The sequence below is a fragment of the Uloborus diversus genome, chromosome 6 (genome assembly GCF_026930045.1).
Source record: "Uloborus diversus isolate 005 chromosome 6, Udiv.v.3.1, whole genome shotgun sequence".
In the NCBI taxonomy this organism is placed as follows: Eukaryota; Metazoa; Arthropoda; class Arachnida; order Araneae; family Uloboridae; genus Uloborus; species Uloborus diversus.
Genome location: NC_072736.1, coordinates 32037161 through 32058759, shown reverse-complemented (window position 1 = coordinate 32058759; position 21599 = coordinate 32037161).

Genomic DNA, 21599 nt, shown 5'->3' with positions numbered 1-21599 from the left:
ATACTAGCTGCACTGTTAAAATTTTCTTGAAATTTTAGGGTAAAAAAATACTAGGATCAGGTTGCGAGGAACATAGAATCTCATTCATTATGTAATTGATCCCATTGAAAAAATAAAAAAAAACTTTTTGGTCAAACATTTGATCAACTAATGCGCTTGACTTCTTTTCTTTATTAAGATTGTAATACTGGATGTAAACTAACACATGAGAAAAGAGAGGGACAGAAAGCTATTATTTACTATTTTTGATTAAAATTTAAAACGATTATTCTAATATACTTTTGTCAAGTTAAATTTTTCCCTTTGCATTTGGAGTAGCCATCTTTCTGGTGCAGCGACAGCAGAAGGTACTTATTTTAATGACGCGATTTTAGAATTCTGAGCGATTGATATAAAACTTTAAGCATGCATTGCAAAAAAGAAAAGACTATTTGTAAAGTAAGACAAATAGTCATTCGTGGAAAAAAAGCTTTTAATACAAAATATTTAAAGAGCAAAGCATTAAATTTGATTTCTGAAGTAATTCGATTAGATTGCCGCTATTATGAATGCTGGAAAAACAGTTCATCAAACGTGAAGGAAATTCTTAAATTCTTTCTGCTAGAAAAAAGTTATCATTATAAAATCGTATTAACAGATTTTACTACATTTTATTCTTAGTAATGGTTAATAAAACCTGAAACGAGCAATTGAGTTATAGTTAAGCCATAGTAATGGGAGAATTGTTTAACTTATATATATATATATATATATATATATATATATATATATATATATATATATATATATATTAGGTAATTAATACATTAATTTATGAATTACCTGGATTTAAATTGGAATTGTTTTATTTTTTAATGACAAAATTTTGAAACATAGAAAAGGAAAAATTATTACGAGATCAATAAATAAAAACCTTTCCAACTTTAAATGAAATTGCGGGTCTTGGCAACATTTTCTGTGTAGGTAAAAGGTTACTCTCTGAGCATTTTCTACAGCAAAATAGAATAGCAAAAGCTGGGCCTTGATAACATTCTCTGTGTAAATTAAAAGTTAATCTCCGAGCAATTTCTACAGCAGGATAGCATAGCTAAAATGTAATATGAGACTTAGTAACATTATTTGTGTAAGTAAAAGGTTACTCTCCAAGCATTTTCTGCAGCAGGATAGCATTTTTTAAAATGTAATATAGGTCTTGGTATGTGTAAAAGGTTATTCCAATGGCACTTTCTACAGTAGGATAGGATAATTAAAATGCAATATGGGCCTTGGTAGCATTCTCTGTGTAAGTAAAGGATTACTCTCTTAGAATTTTCTACAGCAGGATAGCATGGGTAAAATCTGGGCCTTGGTAACGATCTGTGTAGGTAAAAGGTTACTCCAATGGCACTTTCTATAGCAGGATAGCATAACTAAATTGTATTATGGGTCTTGGTAACGTCAACTGTGAAAGTAAAAGTTTACTCCCCTAGCATTTTGTACAGTAAGACAGCGTACAAAAATGTCAGGTTTTTTGAAGAATCATTCGCTTATTGAGATAAGGCGCTCCGAGAAGTGCTCCCTCAAAATAGTCGTTGATGCCTTTAAAGTGTGAGCCTTTTGTCGCCCTATTACAACTAATACTGTGTTCAAAGTCAAATCCATCGAATCGTGAGGAAAACAAGCATAATTTTTCTGCTTATGGGTAATGGAAGGGCGTCATCTACTTAATTGAATTTTGAAAACTGTGTGAAACAAGACCTTAGATATATACCTATAGTATTAATAAAATTAAAAGAAAAACATTCTGAATCAAAAATGGGATTTATTACGTTTTGAAATACTAAAGTTGCTTTACCGGACCATGTACAAGTTCAGTGCTTTTACACTAACTGCTTACTGTCAAATTGCAGTTTTTCTTAGGCACAACAAGGGACAAAGAATAGTATCAACATTTTCAAGAAAAAATTATAATATTTTGTCTAGTTGAATTCAATCTGGATCCCGTTCTTACAAAAGTACATAATTCAATCCAACTTCATCTGTAGATGCTTCTTTAGGTTATTTACATTTTAGAGCACAAACTACGATTACTAATACTAAACAAAAGACTGAACAGCGTCACATAATTCAGAGGTCTGTAAATAACGTCTTTCCTCTTGGGGCAAATTCGCAAGAAAAAATAACATCACCAGCGGAAAGAAACAGCACCCAGAAAACTGTTGCAATCGAACCCACGATCTCCTTTACTGCGCTCAGCCAGATGTCAGAGCAAGCGTTCAGCTCCGCTCAGCCACAGCCACCCTTAGAGCACATATTAATTGCTAATTTGGAGTTCCTGTGACCCAGTGGTGGAAAGAAGTTATAGAAAACTCCCGATTATCCGTAGTATAGGGTGGCACGGTGACCGAGGCACGGGCACGGTGGCATGGTAACCGAGGATAACCGAAATCGCGGATTATCCGCAAAGTAAGTAAAAAACGATTCTAGTGTATCCAATAGCTTTAGAAAGATTAATAACACTCGCCTGCATTTAAACTATAGCTAAAATGATGATAATGTATAAAAATGCATGTGGAAGCTAAAAAAGATCTCTCATTATTGCAAAATGATGCAAACAGATTAACTGAAACAGATGAAGCTAGGTTACACCAAAAACTCATAAGAGAGGGGAGGGAAACGTTTTTGAACAAGACTGGTCCGGTCACTTAATTACGCGCTTAAGTCGTGTTGACCTAGAAATCTGTAGGATTTAAATCAGTGTGAATTTAAAGCAGTAAGTAACGTAGATCAAAAACCAGGTTTCAAATAGTCAGGTTCGGTGACCATGAAAGGTTTAATGTCATTGGTAGGGATGGGGAAAAAAGAAATAGGGATGTCTGGAAATAGATTTTGGCACTTGTAAAGTCAAAATGTGTGCATTTGTCTACATTCAAATAATTGTCGCCGAAAAAAAAATTGAGTAAGTGTAAGATCGCGGATAGTCCGGCGATTATAGATGAAATAATGTTTTTTTTTTCGAAATTTGGTTGATCCGGTTGTTAAAGAATTTAGTTCTTTCATTATTTTGGATTTATCACTGTTTTTTATGGTGTACTGGCTTATGCCAACTACACTTGTCATCTCGTCAACAAGTACCTGGTTTCGTAGTTCTTTAGATTTACAATTTAGCTGTTGAAAGGACTTAGATGGTCTCTGTCGTCTGTTAGATTTTGTTGACCAGTAATGGAATACCTTAGCCATTGGTCTTTCTTTTTCAAGAAACGATCATCAATATAGCATTCAGATGCCTCTTTACACTTTAACTCGGTTTAAAAATACTTCAAAACACGACTCAATATGTGATCTGCCTATTTTCCTAATTCCTCAAGTTTTTCTTCCGACAATATAAACTTTTTATCCAGTACCATCGCTTTGAGTTCTTTCATGATATCATATAATCCTATTCTGATAAAAGACTTGCCATTTTCAGAATTCATAAAGAAATATGAAAAAACTCCGAACTTGAAATAGTTAGGCCTTTTTTACTCACCAAACTTAAACTAAGAAAAAACAAAATGGCGGAAATGGACAGAAGATATTTTCACAGAATATCATAGCGGGCAGTCTATATTTTATGCCCATAACAAAAATATAGCCCTACTCGACCCGGAAAGTAGACAAAAACCTTAATATCTGAAAATTTCAGTGAAAAATAAACACCCAATTTTGACGAAAATTCACAAAGTAAGAAAATGACAAATGTTAAAGTAATTCAACAAAACAGGATTTCAAATTGAGTTACATACCCCCTTTTCCATATTCAAAAGTTTATTTTACTAAATCCTATCACATTCAAATACAATAACTAGAAAACAGAGACTTAGCATGAAAAGCCTCGAAAAGAAAAGCGAGATTCCAACGATGTCTATGATTCGACTAGCGTACACCAACGGAAATGCAACAGGTGAGATTTTTACTGCTGTCCTTTGATAGAAGTTATATGACTTGAAGTAAAGTAGGTTTAAATCAATTTTTATCAACCTTTTTGATATTGGTTTTTGTCCGGTTTTGCTTGCCCAATACTCCTATGTGCGGTGCCCTGTATCTCATTCTGTCTTTGTATGATGTAAATATATTATGCGTTGTCTTGCTTGTGGTACTAAATTTCGAATGGTTATAAATTAAAACCTAATACCGACAGCTTAAGTCCAAAAACTCTCCACACTCAAAATACTAGATTCACAATAACTGTTCTACGAAATTAAGATTGAATGTGAATAAAAATCAATGTCTGTAACGAAAATTGCTTTAGAATTAATTAGATGAATTGTTTGATCAAAAGAAAGTAACTTTAACCACGTGTGCCGAGAAATGTTTCAAAGTTGCATTACATTTCTTTGTCTTGTTCACGGGCGTTAATTGGTTTTATTATGGTGAATGACAGTTTTTCGAGAAGTGAAGAGAAATGTTGAGGAATTCGGTAATGGAGAAAGAAACTTTCTTCATTATCGGTAAAATGAAAATTGAAAGGACCATCTATAAATAAACATTACTTTATCTTGCCTTAACAAAAAGGTATATTAAGTAAAGATAAGTTCTCTTAATTAGTTTGGAGAGAGATAGCTCAAAAATAAAAGGTGTTTATTCAAGGCCTCCTTTTTTTCTTTCTTTCTTTTTTTATTTTTTTGCATTTAAAAAAATGGTTATTAACAAATTTTTTTTATATCTTTTAAATTCAATCCAGTATGAAAAGATACTATAACATCAAGCATAGAAATTAAGTTAGCAATTACGTCTACTAAGAAGGAAAATGTCAAAAAAAAAAAAGGCACAAAACAACGTTATTGTGTTCTGTACCACTTTCTATTCACTTTGTTTTTCTAGTTTCATGTTTTTTTTTTTTTTTTAAAGCAAAAAAGTCATCGGCACATCGTTTACGAGTCTGTTTAAGTTATTGTATTAGGTATGCATGTTGCAAAGCGACGAGCTGTTGTTATGACATTTCAAAAATTTTATTAGTGGCATTTAAGCAATGAAATAGCGGTACTATATAGTTTAAAATACAATCAGAAAAAAACAACCTAGAAATCGCTGGGTGAGCTTCGTTTACACGGACCGTGCAAATCGTGTGTAAGCAGTTATGGGGGGGGGGATGGTCATAGGGGCATAATGGTGTACTCGAAGGATTTTTCTCTAAAAATTAAACAAAGTGTGAAAAGACCTGATGCTTTTTCAAACAATTACCGTTTCGTTTAGCATATATTCTGTCTGCCCGTGGTTGATATTGAATTAGTAAACGGGTAATTAAGAAGAGTCTATCTGAATGAGGGGAAAAAGAAAATTTTTGAGGCTCTTGTTTCGTTCATGTGACTCGGCTTATTTTGGAAGCTAGCACACATTTCCAAAAACAAGCATCCTTTGAAATTAATAGCTGCTTCCGTTTCCGTATGTGAACCGGATGTTCGCTCTTTCATCTCATCTGCGATCAGATAGTACCGTCAATCCCAAATAAGAGAGTCGGATAATTGATTGTCACCTTTTTCTTTGAATACGGAGTCTATGGTGTTGAACTCGCCTTGAAAGCGTGCCAGTAAACTGGCCTCTGAGATGGATTTATCTTGTGGAACTGCTCACAAAATTCTGAAGAAATTGGAATCAGTGGCGGATACAGGGGGGGGGAGGCATGACCCCCCCCCAAATCGCGAACGTATTTGAATGTCTGCTTGAAAAAAAAAAAAAAAACTTACAATCGAAACCCCGCCCGATCGCTTTTTATTCAACAAATTTAATAGACGATAGGAATATTTCCAGAGCTGTAGGGCATCGCTTCAATTCATAACACATTTGATTGTGTAATTATTTTTTATGTAAAGTCCCTGTAAATTATTATCCCTTTCTGTTGTGATTTTTAGACAGCCATCTCCAACTCAGTCACTTTCCTATGCCGGGTTGATGACTGCTAATAAGCACGAAAGTGCAGTTCTCGGCTGGAAATGACTCAGTTGGCGGTGTGTTTCAAATAATTCTGCTTTATCCCTGGCTATTGGGCCGGTAATTTACTGAATATACCTTGCCTTGCCTTCAATCTTCGAGTTGAACCGAACCATTGCTTCGGTCACTCGTCTGGTCTGTGCTAATTCTATATTAGCTACCAGTTTGTTTGGCACTCTTGGCTTCCTTAAGAGGTTTTCCATCTCCAGCTCAGTCACTTTCCTATGCCGGGCTGATGAGTGTTAATAAGCACGAAACTGCAGTCCAGGGCTGGAAATGACTGAGCTGGCAGTGTATTTCATGTAGCAGAATCTTTGTTTCGTAATCCAACCTCAGCCTAGTACTGCTACTTGTCATGGAGAAGGTTTTTTAAGTCTATACATTGAGTTTTTTAGGGTCAGGACGGATTTTAAAGACTTTTTTCTCATGGGTTCAATAGCCCCTGAAGGCTCAAGTAGCCCCAGTTTACGGTACGTAAAATATAAAAAAAGAGCAATAGACCGTCGTAAGAAGCTATTATGTTAATGTTTATTTTATTATAATCAATGTGCAATAACTTTTTAGTTACGTTCAGTTAGTTAATGTTTAATTACAACTTTTATGCTAAACAATCCTTCATTTCAGGCCCAGATCTATAATTTTCGTGTTCCACTACAAATATCAACAAGCTCTATGCGTTTTTCCAACTCCGTATCTGAGATGCCCATTTTATTCAAAGTCGCTATATAAATTTGAACAGGATTAAAGCTTTTTTTTCAGTACAGAATCAAAGTTCACCGTTAAAACAGGAAATATCATACTATCCCTTCACGGCTTTTACAAGGTGAATCCCATGGGTCAAACCAAGTGATTTACTGTAATTTTTATTATATTTTAATTAAATATAATCTAAGTTTAATAAGTTACGTGATACAACGTAATGTATGGTTACCGTTTCCGAAAATTCAAGGCTGACAACGCATTCTGAAACCTAAAAAATTATTTTTATAAAAAAAAACTTTAAAAATGGTTATTTCAATAATTTTTGTATGCAAATTTGAATTTTTTACGGGGGGAGGGGGGAACTTGCTCACAGTTTTTGAAAATTTCAGAGTGTCTTCGAAAAAATTTTACTTGAGGCTACTTTCAGCCCTGGCCATGACCCCCTCCCCCCCCTCTTAAAATGAAATTCTGTATCCGCCTCTGATTGGAGTTTCACTCTTATCGTGTTTGTGTCAGCTTTTGATCAAGTTAAATGATTAAATGGTTATGGATAGCTTAGGTCCTTATCTGACCCTGGGTCTATTATTCCACAGTCTACTACGATTAATCTTTCTTATTGTTGCATTACTAAACTATTTTTATTCGCGCAAGAAAAAGAAATCAGCCCCTCTTGGAGTGATTGGCACCAAAATTCAACCAATGCTTTACTACATATAAGTTCACATTTATTCCAAATTTCATCCAGAACGTAGCATTACTTCTTGAGATATTACATTCGGAATGAAAAAGAAAGGAAGTTCGATTCAACCCCCGTTTGAGCGATTGACACCAGAACTGAATCAGCACCTGTGCATGTTAGGGGCAACATATGAACCAAAGTTTGTTTAATTCCTCCTTTGCTTCCTGGGGAATAGCAGGCATTCATAACTCAAGAAACGTTCCATTGCTCCACCCCCTTGGAGGAATTCGCGTCAAAAACTAATGGGCACAAGTTCACATAGAGGACTATACAACCCAAATTCAAAATAATAGAATATCAGAACTGTTTGAATAAAACTTGTCCCTCATTCGGGAAAAATGAGCGCATGGAAATTAAAAAGACTAAAACTCGTTATTCATGAGTGGGTAAATCAATTTAAACAACTTTTCAGATATTATTTTAAAAATTTATAGATCATTAACACATCGGAAAAATATATAAATTTTTTAAATGGGTCAAAAAATCAGAATAATCTATTCATTCAATGTGAATTTTAAAAAGTAGCGAAAATATTTTCCTACCTTTTATCCTTCAGTTTGTCACAAGTATGGAGCTTGGCGCCTGGATAATTTTACGCTCTTTTAAAAGCCTTTTATCGCTCAAAATGGGTTGTCAAGGTGATAAATAGGAAAAAAAAAAGAAGTTACATATTATATCATTTCTTAAAGTTAGGGAAAAAACTATTTTACTCAATTCAAATAAACGTTTTACAATCTCTGATATGTAAGATTTTAAAGGAATATAGATGGACTGACCAACTAAAAAGTAACCGAAGTAAACGAGTTAGAAAAATTGTAACACCTGGCAGAGAAGAACTCAAATTAAAGTAAATTGTTCAAAATAATCGTTGAAAAATGCTTCTTACGTCCATAAGTATTGGACGAAATGTATAGTTATCTTAACGTCAACTACACTTGGCGGTTGCATAAACTGCAGTTTTAATTGCGGATCTACGAAGTAAAACCAAAGATAAACATGAAGCAGAAACGTGCATGACTCTCCTGGAGTAAAGAGAAGCTCAAACAGGAGCAACAAGGTTGGAAAGTATTATATTCAGTGATGAATCTATTTTTGAAATATCTGTGAACAAAAAAAGGTGTTCGGGTTTGACATTTAAGAAGAAAATCGTATGAGAAATCTTGTGTAAGACGTTCTCTCCACTTTGACACATCCTTCTTGGTTAGTGGGTGTATGAGGGCTGCTGGAATTGGGAAGTTATATATATCTTAAAATAAAACAATGCGTGACTTCCGCTGTTTTTCAATAATACTGCATGATACTTCATCTGAGGCACAGCAGCTAAACATTTAGTGACATATTTTATCTTTCAGCAAGATTCTACTCCGTATCACATCTCTATATCGACTCATTGATTGTAAACAGAAAGAAGAATTTCGGTATTAAACTGATCAAGCAACTTTACCAATCTTAATACAACCAAGACTTTGTAGTACCGTCAAATCTAAAGAAAGCGGTTCCAAGACCTAGTGCCCAACAACAAAATGGAGCTCGTTACCGCATTGAAGAGGATATGGAAACAGTGTCTGAAATGATTAATGTAAACATTTGGTAGAATCCTTGTGAAAAAAAGGATTAAAGCATTGAATCCAGCAAAAAATAATGTATTTTTGTATTGATATTGTTTTTTCTATGAAAGTGTTTTTCTCCCCTTTAATTTGAATATTCTAATTTTTTGACTCAATGTTAATCTTCATCACTATAAACTTTTGGATTATTCTGCCTACGATTATTTTTAATTGAGTATATTTGAAATGAAATGCACACTTCAAGGTCTAAGAAAGGTGGCACGTTAATTTTAATACCTAGTTTGCACTTATATTAGGTTAGAATATTTTTTTCCGAAAAATGGGAAGCATTCTATTATTTTGAATTTGGGTTGTATGTGTACCAAATTTCGTTCGATTTCATGCGGTAGTTTTTGCTGTAGAGGGGCCACAAAAAACTGGTCTCACTCATACGGACACACAGACACACACACATTTTCCAAAAATATTAGAAATGGACTCAGCACGTCTCAAAACGTTCGAATCCTTCAAAAGTTTAAATTCAAAAATTTGCACGAAACCAATACTTTCTTCCATATTTTAGCTATAGCAGAAAGTAAAAATTAGTGTGGTCAACTTCACACGTAATTTGCATTTAAAATTAATATTTATAAAACCTAACAAGTTTTTTATCAGGTTGCGAGACTTTTAGAAAACCCAGTAATTTTTTTAAACTCTTAAAATAGTATCCTCCTTAAATTGATATTATGGGGATGGTATTTCAACATTTCTATCTTAAGCGAAACATAAGATATTTATTATTAGTGACGTAGGAAAAAGTATTGCTTTATTTTTTGCAATAACGACAACAGGTAATTCTATTTTCTAACGGAAATAAATCAAGTAAAACTAAAATCCAGAAAAATCAATGACAATACACTTTTTTGAATTACGTTTAAAATGCTTATCTTGCGAATCTTGAACAACCCTTAAAAGAAGATTTATAAAAAAAAATGTAATCTCAAAAAAGAACAAAAAAAAAAAGTTAAAAATGGAAGTGAAAGTATGCATTGACAGGCTTAAGAAATTCGTCCGTGTAGAAATCAGAGTTGAAAGGTTTTGATTTAAAAAAAAAACTGAACTTGTTTCTTGCATACTTTTTTGTCTTTCCTTGGAGTATTTGAAAAATTTTGAAAATATTAAAAAGAGCTACTGCTTGGCTAATGATTTGGAAAATAATACGAAATTTTTTATCCAACCTCTTCCTTTTTTTCTCACAAATTTGATCTTATCATATTTCTAACAATCTTACTCCATAAGTCTTTTAAAATTGAGTCAATATTTCAGATATTGTTCCTTCTCTGGTGTTTAATATACTAAAAATGGATGAAATTCTTTGGATTGTTTAATGTTGAACAATTTTTGATCATTTCCTTTTATTGAGAAAGAACTATAAATCTATGTTTCCTTTTCTTTTACAATTTCCTGTGCTTATTTCAAAAGAAAATTGACTGTCCATAGCATACGTTTTGAAACAGCCGCTTTAAATTTCAAAAACGAGCCTTTGATTTCTCTATTCATTCATTTGATTTCTCAATTTAGTAGTTTTAGAACTTATAATTTCGAAACTTTGCAGAAAGGTAGTTTAAAGAAATAATACCATTAGTTTACATAATAAATACTGTTGGCACAGTGTCGTAGTAATTAAGCCTACGGCTTACCGCTAGGTTCTCTACTTATGCCCAAAAGGTGCACATTCATACCTGGCTCCAGTCGATGTATTTTCATGAAGGAGAAATCGTTAACGTTCGTGTTGTATGATTATACCACGAGTAAAAGATCCCTTGAGTATTCATTTGCACTTAAATAATAATACAAAATTAAATTTCTAGAACAAGTCACCCAGGTATCTGCATCTAGTTGGAGCATGAGGAAACAAAATTTGGTGGTCCTGTCTCTCACGGGCCGTCCATAAACAATGTCGCACTTTTCAAAACAAATTTGCCCCCCTCCCCTTTTCCCCTTTGGCAGAATATCACACTTCTTCTTTCCGCCCCCCCCCCCCTTATGTCGCCCGTCACGCTGCTTTTAATAGACATTGTGATAAAAAAATGTGTGATGTCACAAATTTTGAATTTCTCGAACCCTCCACCCTCTCTAAGCATCATTTGTGGACGCCCCTATGTCAAAAGAAGTGCCACATTAAGGAAGTGGTCAGCTCTTGGGGATTGAACTTGATCTGCAAATGGTGCGAATCTTGGCAGATTACTTTTCCATTTTTCCGGTCAACCCCTAAGTACACCACTGGGGGGATTGCTATCACTTACTTGAAATGTTTTTGTGACTCCAACTGATATATATGAAACTATAAGGATATTTTCAGTTCTTAAAGTATTGATTTTCTTCTCTTACATCAAAGGTTTAAATCTGCAATTTAATAAATTTCATGTTGAACGCAGCACAATCTCTAACTAATCTTCATTACTTTAAAAAAATAAATTGCACCTTGATGTGAGAGTGATGATTCATTGGGAAGGTGATCCCTTTGGTTTTAATTTTACGCATATTATCATTTTTGTGTCATGAGTTTATTAATTTAACTGATTCAACGCTTGTTTATTAAAAGTTAGTATTTGTTGCGGAAATATCTTTTAGGAAAATTTGGGAAGCTGTATTCACTCTGATACGCTTATTAGTTCCCTTAAGCTGTGACAAATTATTCAACATCGTTGAAACTCGATAAGTCAAGTTTACATGTTTTTTATGGTAAAATAATGAGGCAAAATATTATTTCGAAATGTATATTTTCTCGTTTATCAGGGTATATAAATATTCGATTCTCATTGCAGTTTTAAAGATTTTGTATTTGCCACTTTGAGCATTTGAATCACTTGTAAGGTTTCAGCATAATGAAGATTTTATTACTTTTTCTGGTAATATTTACCATCGATGCCGCAGCTGCTGCCATAAAAAGTAAGTTTTATTAAATTTTTTCTGATTGTAAGAAACTTTTCTAAGATATTGCAGTTGGTGCTGTAAAACCAACCGCTTTTCTCTACATTCTAAAAACACTCACAAAATTTTAAAAATTAAATCTTATTGTTTTGCATATCTTACTTCTGTTACCAAGTTAATATTTTACAGTACATTTTCTAAGTAACAAATATTGTACTGTATTTTTGTTTGAATACATTATGTTTCGCATACTGTCTTAAGCATACTGCATTTGATGTGTGGTTCGTGGACTTCTTTATATAGTTAGGTTAGCATGATAGAAATATCATTAATGTTCTCCCGATTTTGAAGGAGATTATTGAGTAATAGATTCGAACTAGAGCCGTATGCATGGGGTGGGTTTTTAGGGTTTAACCCCCTCCGAAATGTTTCAAAACTATTCCAAAAAGAATTTTTTATCGTATTTCTTTTTCTGGAATAATTATTATTGTTATTTTATTTTCTACTAGTGGTACCCGCGCGGCTTTGCCCGTAATAGAAAAATTAAAAGGTCTTTTGGTTCGCCTGTATATTTGCAAATAATGTATGGTGAATTTTCTCGCCAATTGGCTTGTACCCATGTTATGATTCCACGTTATGATAATATCGTATCTCGCCAATTGGCTTGCCCATGTTACGGTTCCACGTTATGATACTTTCGTAATTTACTCGTTCATCTTATGAGAGTTTTGTTCTTAAAATTGGAATAGAAAAAGAACCACATCGAATTTTTGAAAAATCGCTTCGAGGTGCACATTTCCATGCTACAAACTAACTTTGTGCCAAATTTCTTGAAAATCGGCCGAACGGTCTAGGCGCTATGCGCGTCACAGAGATCCAGACATCCTCCGGACAGAGAGACTTTCAGCTTTATTATTAGTAACTAGTGGTACCCGCACGGCTTCGCCCGTAATAGAAAAATTAAAGGTCTTTTGGTTCGCTTGTATATTTACAAATAATGTATGGTGAATTTTCTCGCCAATTGGCTTGTACCGACGTTACAGTTCCACGTTGTGATAATTTCGTATCTCGCCAATTGGCTTGTGCCCATGTTACGGTTCCACGTTATGATAATTTCGTAATTTATGATAGTTTTTTTTCTTAAAATTGGAATAAAAAAAGAACCACATCGAATTTTCGAAAAATCGCTTCGAGGTGCACACCCCCATGCTACATACTAACTTTGTGCCAAATTTCATGAAAATCGGCCGAACGGTTTAAGCGCTATGCGCGTCACAGACATCCTACGGACATCCTACAGACATCCTACAGACATCCAGACATCCAGACATCCTCCGGACAGAGAGACTTTCTGCTTTATTATTAGTAAAGATACCTTTTTTCCATTTTCAATTTCATTTTAAAAAATAAATTTATATAGTAAGGTTATCATAATAAGAATATCATTAATTTTCTTCCGATTCTGAAGGAGATTATTGAGCAATAGATTCATACCAGTGCCCTATGCATGGTGTGGGTTTTTAGGGTTCAACTCCCTCCGAAAGTTTTCAAAACTATTCCAAAAAAATTTTTATCGTACTTCTTTTTATGGAATAATTATTATTGTTATTTTATTTTCTATATCTTTTTCCTTTTTCAATTGCATTTAACAAAATAAATTTATATAGTTAGGTTAGCATGATAGAAATATCATTAATGTTCTCCCGATTCTGAAGGAGATTATTGAGCAATAGATTCATACCAGGGCCGTATGAATGGGGTGGGTTTTTAGGGTTCAACTCCCTCCGAAAGGTTTCAAAACTATTCCAAAAAAATTTTTTATCGTACTTATTTTTCTGGAATAATTATTATTGTAATTTTATTTTCTATATATTTTTTCTTTTTCAATTTCATTTTAAAAAATAAATTTATATAGTAAGGTTATCATAATAGGTATATCATTAATTTTCTTCCGATTCTGAAGGAGATTATTGAGCAATAGATTCATACCAGGGCCGTATGCATGGGGTGGGTTTTTAGGGTTTAACCCCCTCCGAAATGTTTCAAAACTATTCCAAAAAGAATTTTTTATCGTATTTCTTTTTCTGGAATAATTATTATTGTTATTTTATTTTCTATACCTTTTTTCCTTTTTCAATTTCATTTTAAAAAATAAATTTATGTAGTAAGGTTATCATAATAAGAATATCACTAATTTTCTTCCGATTCTGAAGGAGATTATTGAGCAATAGATTCATACCAGGGCCCTATGCATGGTGTGGGTTTTTAGGGTTCAACTCCCTCCGAAAGTTTTCAAAACTATTCCAAAAAAAATTTTATCGTACTTCTTTTTATGGAATAATTATTATTGTTATTTTATTTTCTATATCTTTTTCCTTTTTCAATTGCATTTAACAAAATAAATTTATATAGTTAGGTTAGCATAATAGAAATATCATTAATGTTCTCCCGATTCTGAAGGAGATTATTGAGCAATAGATTCATACCAGGGCCGTATGAATGGGGTGGGTTTTTAGGGTTCAACTCCCTCCGAAAGGTTTCAAAACTATTCCAAAAAAATTTTTTTATCGTACTTATTTTTCTGGAATAATTATTATTGTAATTTTATTTTCTATATATTTTTTCTTTTTCAATTTCATTTTAAAAAATAAATTTATATAGTAAGGTTATCATGATAGGTATATCATTAATTTTCTCCCGATTCTGAAGGAGATTATTGAGCAATAGATTCATACCAGGGCCGTATGCATGGGGTGGGTTTTTAGGGTTCAATCCCCTCCGACATTTTTCAAAACTATTCCAAAAAAATAATTTTATCGTACTTCTTTTTCTGGAATAATTATTATTGTTATTTTATTTTCTATATATTTTTCCTTTTTCAATTTAATTTTAAAAAATAAATTTTTATTATTGAAAAAATTGTACAAAATCAGTGCTTTATCTGCAGTAAATACTGTAGTTTTTTTTTTTTTTTTTTGTCATTTATTTTGACAAAAAGTTTCGATTTTACCAATTATTTCGAATGTTTGACGTCCTACTGCAGTTGAAGACAATTTAAATATTAGAAACGAAATTAGCGTTTAATAGGTTAATAACAATTAAATGTAATTAACTAATTAAATTTTGACTAATTTATTTAAAGAAAGTCAGAATTATTTTTTTCCTATTTAAGTACGACTCCCTTCCTTGGTAATTTGCCACTGAGATCGTAATATATTGTTATTGTGTTAGTTGAGTAAAATACTAAATTAAACTGAACTTTTACCGAAATAAGAATACATCTTCTTTACTAATAATAAAGCGGAAAGTCTCTCTGTCTGGATGTTTGTAGGATGTCTGTGACGCGCATAGCGCGTAGACCATTCAGCCGATTTTCATGAAATTTGGCACAAAGTTAGTTTGTAGCATGGGAGTGTGCGCCTCAAAGCGATTTTTCGAAAATTCGATTTTGTTCTTCTTCTATTTTAATTTTAAGAACATTTTTCGGAGCAAAATTATCATAAGATGGACGAGTAAATTACGAAATTATCATGACGTGGTATGGGAGAGCGAATGAACATAGCCAATTGGCGGGAAATTCGTCATCCATTATTTGAAAATGTACAGGCGAACCAAATGATTTTCAATTTTTCAACTACGGGCAAAGCCGTGCGGGTACCACTAGTATTCATTAAATTCATATTTTTTAAATTATACTTTGTTTTAATTATGTACCTTTTGATACTTTTTTTCTAGAGAAATGTCCACCCACTGAACCTTGTGATACATTTTTGGAAGGATGTTTGTACAAAGACGAATTCGGTTGTACCAAGTGCAATTGCCCGAAGGGACAGGGTGTTCAAATTTATATCCCTGCACAAGCACCCGAAGCATATTATGAAAAAATGGAGCCTAAAAGTCAGGCGAAGTAGTAACAGACATGTCTAAAAAAATATATCAAGCTGGATGAATTAATCTTTTGTTTCAAAATAATGTAAAGTTAAATTGTAAAAACAAATAAACTCTGATGATGTATATTGTTCTCGCTTTATTTCTGTTGTATTTTTATTTTTTGGTCGCAGATTTCATTTAGTTTTATTTGAATTACTTGAACATTAGTTTGGATGAAAATATTGTTGCATTTTTTATTTGTGTAGAGAACAATTCAAGGAATTATAGTACTAATGACTGAGAAATAGTAGTAGATTTTTTTTTCAGTTAATTTTTGTATGAAGTTTATACACAAAAGGGAAAAAGATAAAAAGTCTGAAAATAAATTTATTTTATAGTAAAAAATGTGAATCAATTGTTTGAAAACTGACATTTTTTTTTTAAATTAGAGATGAGTATAATAAATACTCCAACTAAATTGTAAAAAGTATTGATGATGGGGAAAAATATCCCAAAAAGAAATAATCCTTCCAAATAAAATTGACGTTTACCTTATAACTAGAAAGTCGCCCGTCAAGGTATGACGGGTGGGAATGGCTTCTACATTTGAACGAAGCAGTTTCCTGTCTGGTGATATTTTGGCAGTTGAAATTGTAACCCTAACTCCAGTGGTTTAACCCTCAACTCCAGTAGATAGCGTTCATTGTTGACCACTTTTTCGTCTTTCATTCCCCTGAAATGACACGGTCTTTTCAGTAAAACAGATAAGTTGCCGGATCCAGTTCATCCTCGTAAAAATAAATCATTTCCCTGCGTGTCAAACATTACTAAATAATGTAACCAAATTATTATGCAGTGGCGCGAGTTTCATTGTTGGTGACATCAGGAGCGTTACTCGATCAATCGCTATTATATATATAGATCGATATGAGGGTAAAAGGACAAGCGTGTAGAAGAGCAGAAACAGAAATGTATGGAGAGATCGTTCTCGCGGAAAAAGTTTATTAGGAAAAAAGTCGTTCAAAAAGATTTTAAAAATTTCCCCAAACCAATAATTTGTTTTTTATTTATTTATTTTTATTTTCTTTTACAAAAGTTGCTTTTCAGGCAAATTTGTTATAGAATGGAAACACACTATTGAAACATTTTTTTTTTTTTTTTTTTTTTTGCCGATAGAATCACTTGTTTACTTGTTTCTCCTTCAATATGGATTGATCAAGTTGACACAAGCACATATAATCACACATTTTAAGTATAAGAAATAAACATATAAATAGGTAAATAAAAAATTGTTAATTTATTTGATGTTATTGAATCATACATGCCATATATATATATATATATATATATATATATATATATATATATATATATATATATATATATATATGCAGTCAATTCACGATAACTCGAATCTAAAAAAACGACGAAGAACTTCGACGCATCGGAAGTTCGACTTACAGCTAGTTTGGGTTTTCGATTGAAATTCATTGATTCTACCGCTTTAGAAGTTTCTCTTTTCTTTTAAATACAGAGTATTTGCTTAGACATCTTTAATAGTAAAGTAAACTTATTCTGTCTTTCTATCTGCAAGTGATCGAACTAAAGAATGAAGGGGAATACATCTTAACCTAGGTCAGCCTTTGAATAAAGTTACAATCAATTGACTTGACAGCTTAAAAGCAGATTTCGTTATTCATGGTCCAACAACATGTCTAAGTGTCTACTAAATACAGTACAACAAAAAAAAAACAAGCTAAGTTATAGTGCTGCTCTGGTTAGTTGAGCTGTGACGTTGACTATGTTTACCTGTTTTAGGGGAAATTAGTGAAAAATAGACGTGTTATTGGCTCGCATTTTAGTTGGAATATTTTTGAAAAACTACTAAAAAAGTGTCTCAACTCAACCTAGCGCCATTTACCCCTCCTTATTTTCCGAAAAAGAGGTAAACATTGTTAGGGTCGGAGCTCAACTTCTAAAAGCCTCACAATATTTCCACACGCCTAACTCCTTTATCGCACATTGACTCAAAAGTTGGCTTCCTGCTTTGGAGATCTATTGTGCATGAATTGCAAGTGAAGGTGAGTTAATTTTTCTCTCATAGTCACGTGTTTCTTTCTTTCTTTCTTTCTTTTTTTTTCGCTCTTTCGAAATGAATTTGTAGTCATCTTTGAAAAAACTTCGAGTTAAAGGAATTTGACATATAGATATCGAAAATAATTAGCATAGAAATAAAGACAGAGAGATCGGGACTTCATAAAAACTTCGAGATATGGTAATATTCGACTTATCGGACTTCGAGTTATCGCGAATTGACTGTATGTATATACATATATATAGATTACATAAAACAAATGCAGGAAAAAAAACTTCAAATTTTCAAAATATTTGGCTGCTTCTTCAAAGTATGCATTTTTTTTTTTTTTTCAATTTTCTAGTGCGTTAGCCTAACTAGCCTAACTATCCAGTTGATGTTGCTATGTTGTTGTGGTACTTACTATTTTGAGTTTTCCTATGCTGATGAGAACGATCTCAAAGCAGCCATCGTTGTCTTTGGCTTTTTTAATTTTTTTTAATCCTCCCCCCCCCCCTTTTTTTAATTATTTATTGCCATTATATATGTAATCTCACGTATAACGGTTCCCTTAATTGATATTATTGAGATAATTTTGCGAAAAAGAAATTTCATTTTTTGCGCAAAATGAATTAACTGTTTTTTGATCTACACTGTAAAAACGATTCAGAAACGTTCCTGGAAAATAATAGGCAGCTGATGTGCCCAATTTCAACCAGTAACATATCTTGGAAAAATCTGGAACCTTTTCTGCTAAAAGTCAGTAACCTTTCTGAAATTAACCTTGAAACTTTCTGAAGAAGTGCGAAATCTGCCCTGTTAAAGCCAGGCATGTCTCTCGAACGTTCTAGAAAAAGTAAGTAGATTTAGTGTAATTGATTAGAACCTTCCTGATTTACCAAAAAGGCTCCATAAAAATCAGAGCGACCACGGCCAAAGCGATGCAAGAAGGAACCAAGCATATCTCTTGCCTGCATGTCCTGCCTTGCAAAGTTGTAGCTATCCATTGATAGACCGGGATCTGAAGGGGGTTGAGCATGCATGGAAAGGCTGACGCAATATTATTTCTGATTATTGTTACAGGCACGATGGTGATTATGAAACCACATGTCGTCGCCCCCCTGGGTGGTCGACAACCCCGGGGGAGGGGGGAAGCAGTGGGGGAGCCGTTTGCTAAAACACTCATAACTCGCGAACTATTTGAGATAAAACACTAAAAAAAGTGGCAATCGACGCAACAAAACAAGAGCTTCATAAAAGCTAAATATGATTATGCACCTATCTTTGTTGGTTTCTGAGTAAAATTTCATTTTTCGCAAACAAGCAAAATTTTTGAATAAAAAGCGCAAAACAAACTTTTTTTGACCAAAGTAAATTCCAAATCAAAATTGTTTGATTTTTTTTTCAAATGAAGTCCAAAATATCATTATTCAGTTTGTTAAAATCATTTAAGTACTGTTAACGCGTTGAAAAACAAAATGACAGTAGCAAGCTCGAACACGATTTGCATTATAGTTCAATATCTGAAGGGGTATTTTGAGCATGCGTGGAAGACCTGACGCAAAATTATTTCTGATTAATGTCACAAGCACTATAGTGATTATGAAACCACATGTCTTCGCCCCCCTGGATGGTCGAAATCCCCCGGGGAGGGGGGAAAGCAGTGGGGGGAGCCGTTTGCTAAAACACTCATAACTCGCGAACTATTTGAAATAAAAACACTGAAAAAAGTGGCAATCGACGCAACAAAACAAGGGCTTCATAAAAGCTAAATATGACTATGATCATATCTTTGTTAATTTCTGAGTAAAATTTTATTTTTCGCAAACAAGTAAAAAATTTGAATAAAATACGCATTTTTTTTTCCAAACTATCAAAAATATTTAACTGTTTAAGGAACCAATAAAATCTGAAATATCATTATCCAGTTTGTTTAAAATTACTTAAATATTATCAAAGCGTTGAAAAGTGAAATAAAAGCAAGCTCAAAAAGCATTTGAGGTAATTCACAAAAGGAAAAAAAAAAAAAAAAGTTTGCGGAATGTACCTTGAAGACTCGACATAAACCAAAGTAAATTTTGTGGCGGTTTTATTTCGTAATATTATCAAAACAATGTCCCAGTTAAGTATTACTTAATTACTTAACCTTTAACGCATTATTGCTGCTTATTATGGGTCACAATGGGACTTTTTTAAAAATTAAAACATGCAAGTACAAAGTAATTACGGAAAGGATAAATGATCAGGATAACCCTTTTGCAGATTTTACACCTGAGTTATGAAACATAGTGAGCGAGGCTATTGCCACATAAGCAGCATCAAAATTTCAGTGGAACGTTAAAGAAAATGTGAATAGTCGCTTATCCAGAGAAGTCCTGCAATGACAATGTCTTCAATAGCGACTGCAAAACAGCAAAAGGAAAAGAAAAACATTTAACCTGGGAAACGTTAGCTCAAACGTGATGTTAGTACATCTAAAAATCATTCCCATACAATAAGCCCGATGCTGGGTTAGATTCATCAGAATGGTTCACTGAACCACAGCGCGAGGTCCGATTTCGCGAATGTAATTGAAAATGATACTTCTTGCAGCAAAACTCTAAAAGAAGCACCCTATTTTAAGAACAAAGTTCAAGTTATCGATGGAGTGAATGACTCTAGTCCATAATGTCCCAAACACTACTTTCAAATGTAGCAAAGATTTTGCAGGTCTCCAAATAAAAAATAATAAAATTTTCTCTCCAATAGTCAAACTACACGAGTGGACCTTAAACACGATCGGTACATCTCACTGTCGTTTTCATAACTTGAAAACCAGAAGTTCTGGAAAGTACATTACAATAATTTCTTGTCATTTCCATCAGAAATAAATATAATATCAGCTCTTTACCATGCTCCTGCAAATCTTTCCAACATGTGCTAAGAAGTATTGCTCAACTGTACTATTGAATCAATTTCCCTGTACCTTAGCAGTGCCTTTAGATGTAACCAAGTTTGGGTTTCACTTAAATGAAAATAAAGCCCCACACCTTATGATGCAGCCAGTGTTACCAGAGAGTTTAATTCCACCCTGCGCAGGCAAGAACTGTAAATAATCTTGTAATTGTTTTATTAATAATTCATCTTGCTGTAAATACTGTGCTTTTAAGGCTAAAGCAAAAACTCATAAACTACAAAATACTCGGAAGAAAACGATTCAATAGAACAGTTACAAGTCAACAAAAAAGAGTGATCCAGCTTACAGAATTTCTGATATATTAATGTATGCATATAGATATTCTATAATTATTTTTTAATACGCATTATTTTACTAATTTTATTTAATTAGTTTTTTAGAACTCTAGTGTATAATTTTATATTTATATTTGTTTTTATAAAAGTTCAAGCTTCTCATTTTTTATATTTATTTAGTACATATTATTTCTTGTATCATTGTTCTTTGTTGAGTAAATTATAAAAAGCAATATCCGCAAAACAATACCCGCAATATTCTTTTGTGCAAATTGAAAACATAAATTAATAGAAATAAATTAAAATTATATTTGAATTGAAACTACTCTGGGCCTGGTTCCCTAGTTCCTCTCAAATTTAAAGCAGTATATAACAAAATTAAAGCCATAGTTAGATACTTTGCAATCAGAATAAGTTTGTAAACTGAAGAATGAATAGTTCGACATAAGGATAATAAGGCTATTTTTTTTCTCCTTAGCATACTGCCGTTTTATTCAATGCGCTAATTTAGGCAAGTGCTTGCATTTTCTATTTCGCTTTTTAACGCTCACGT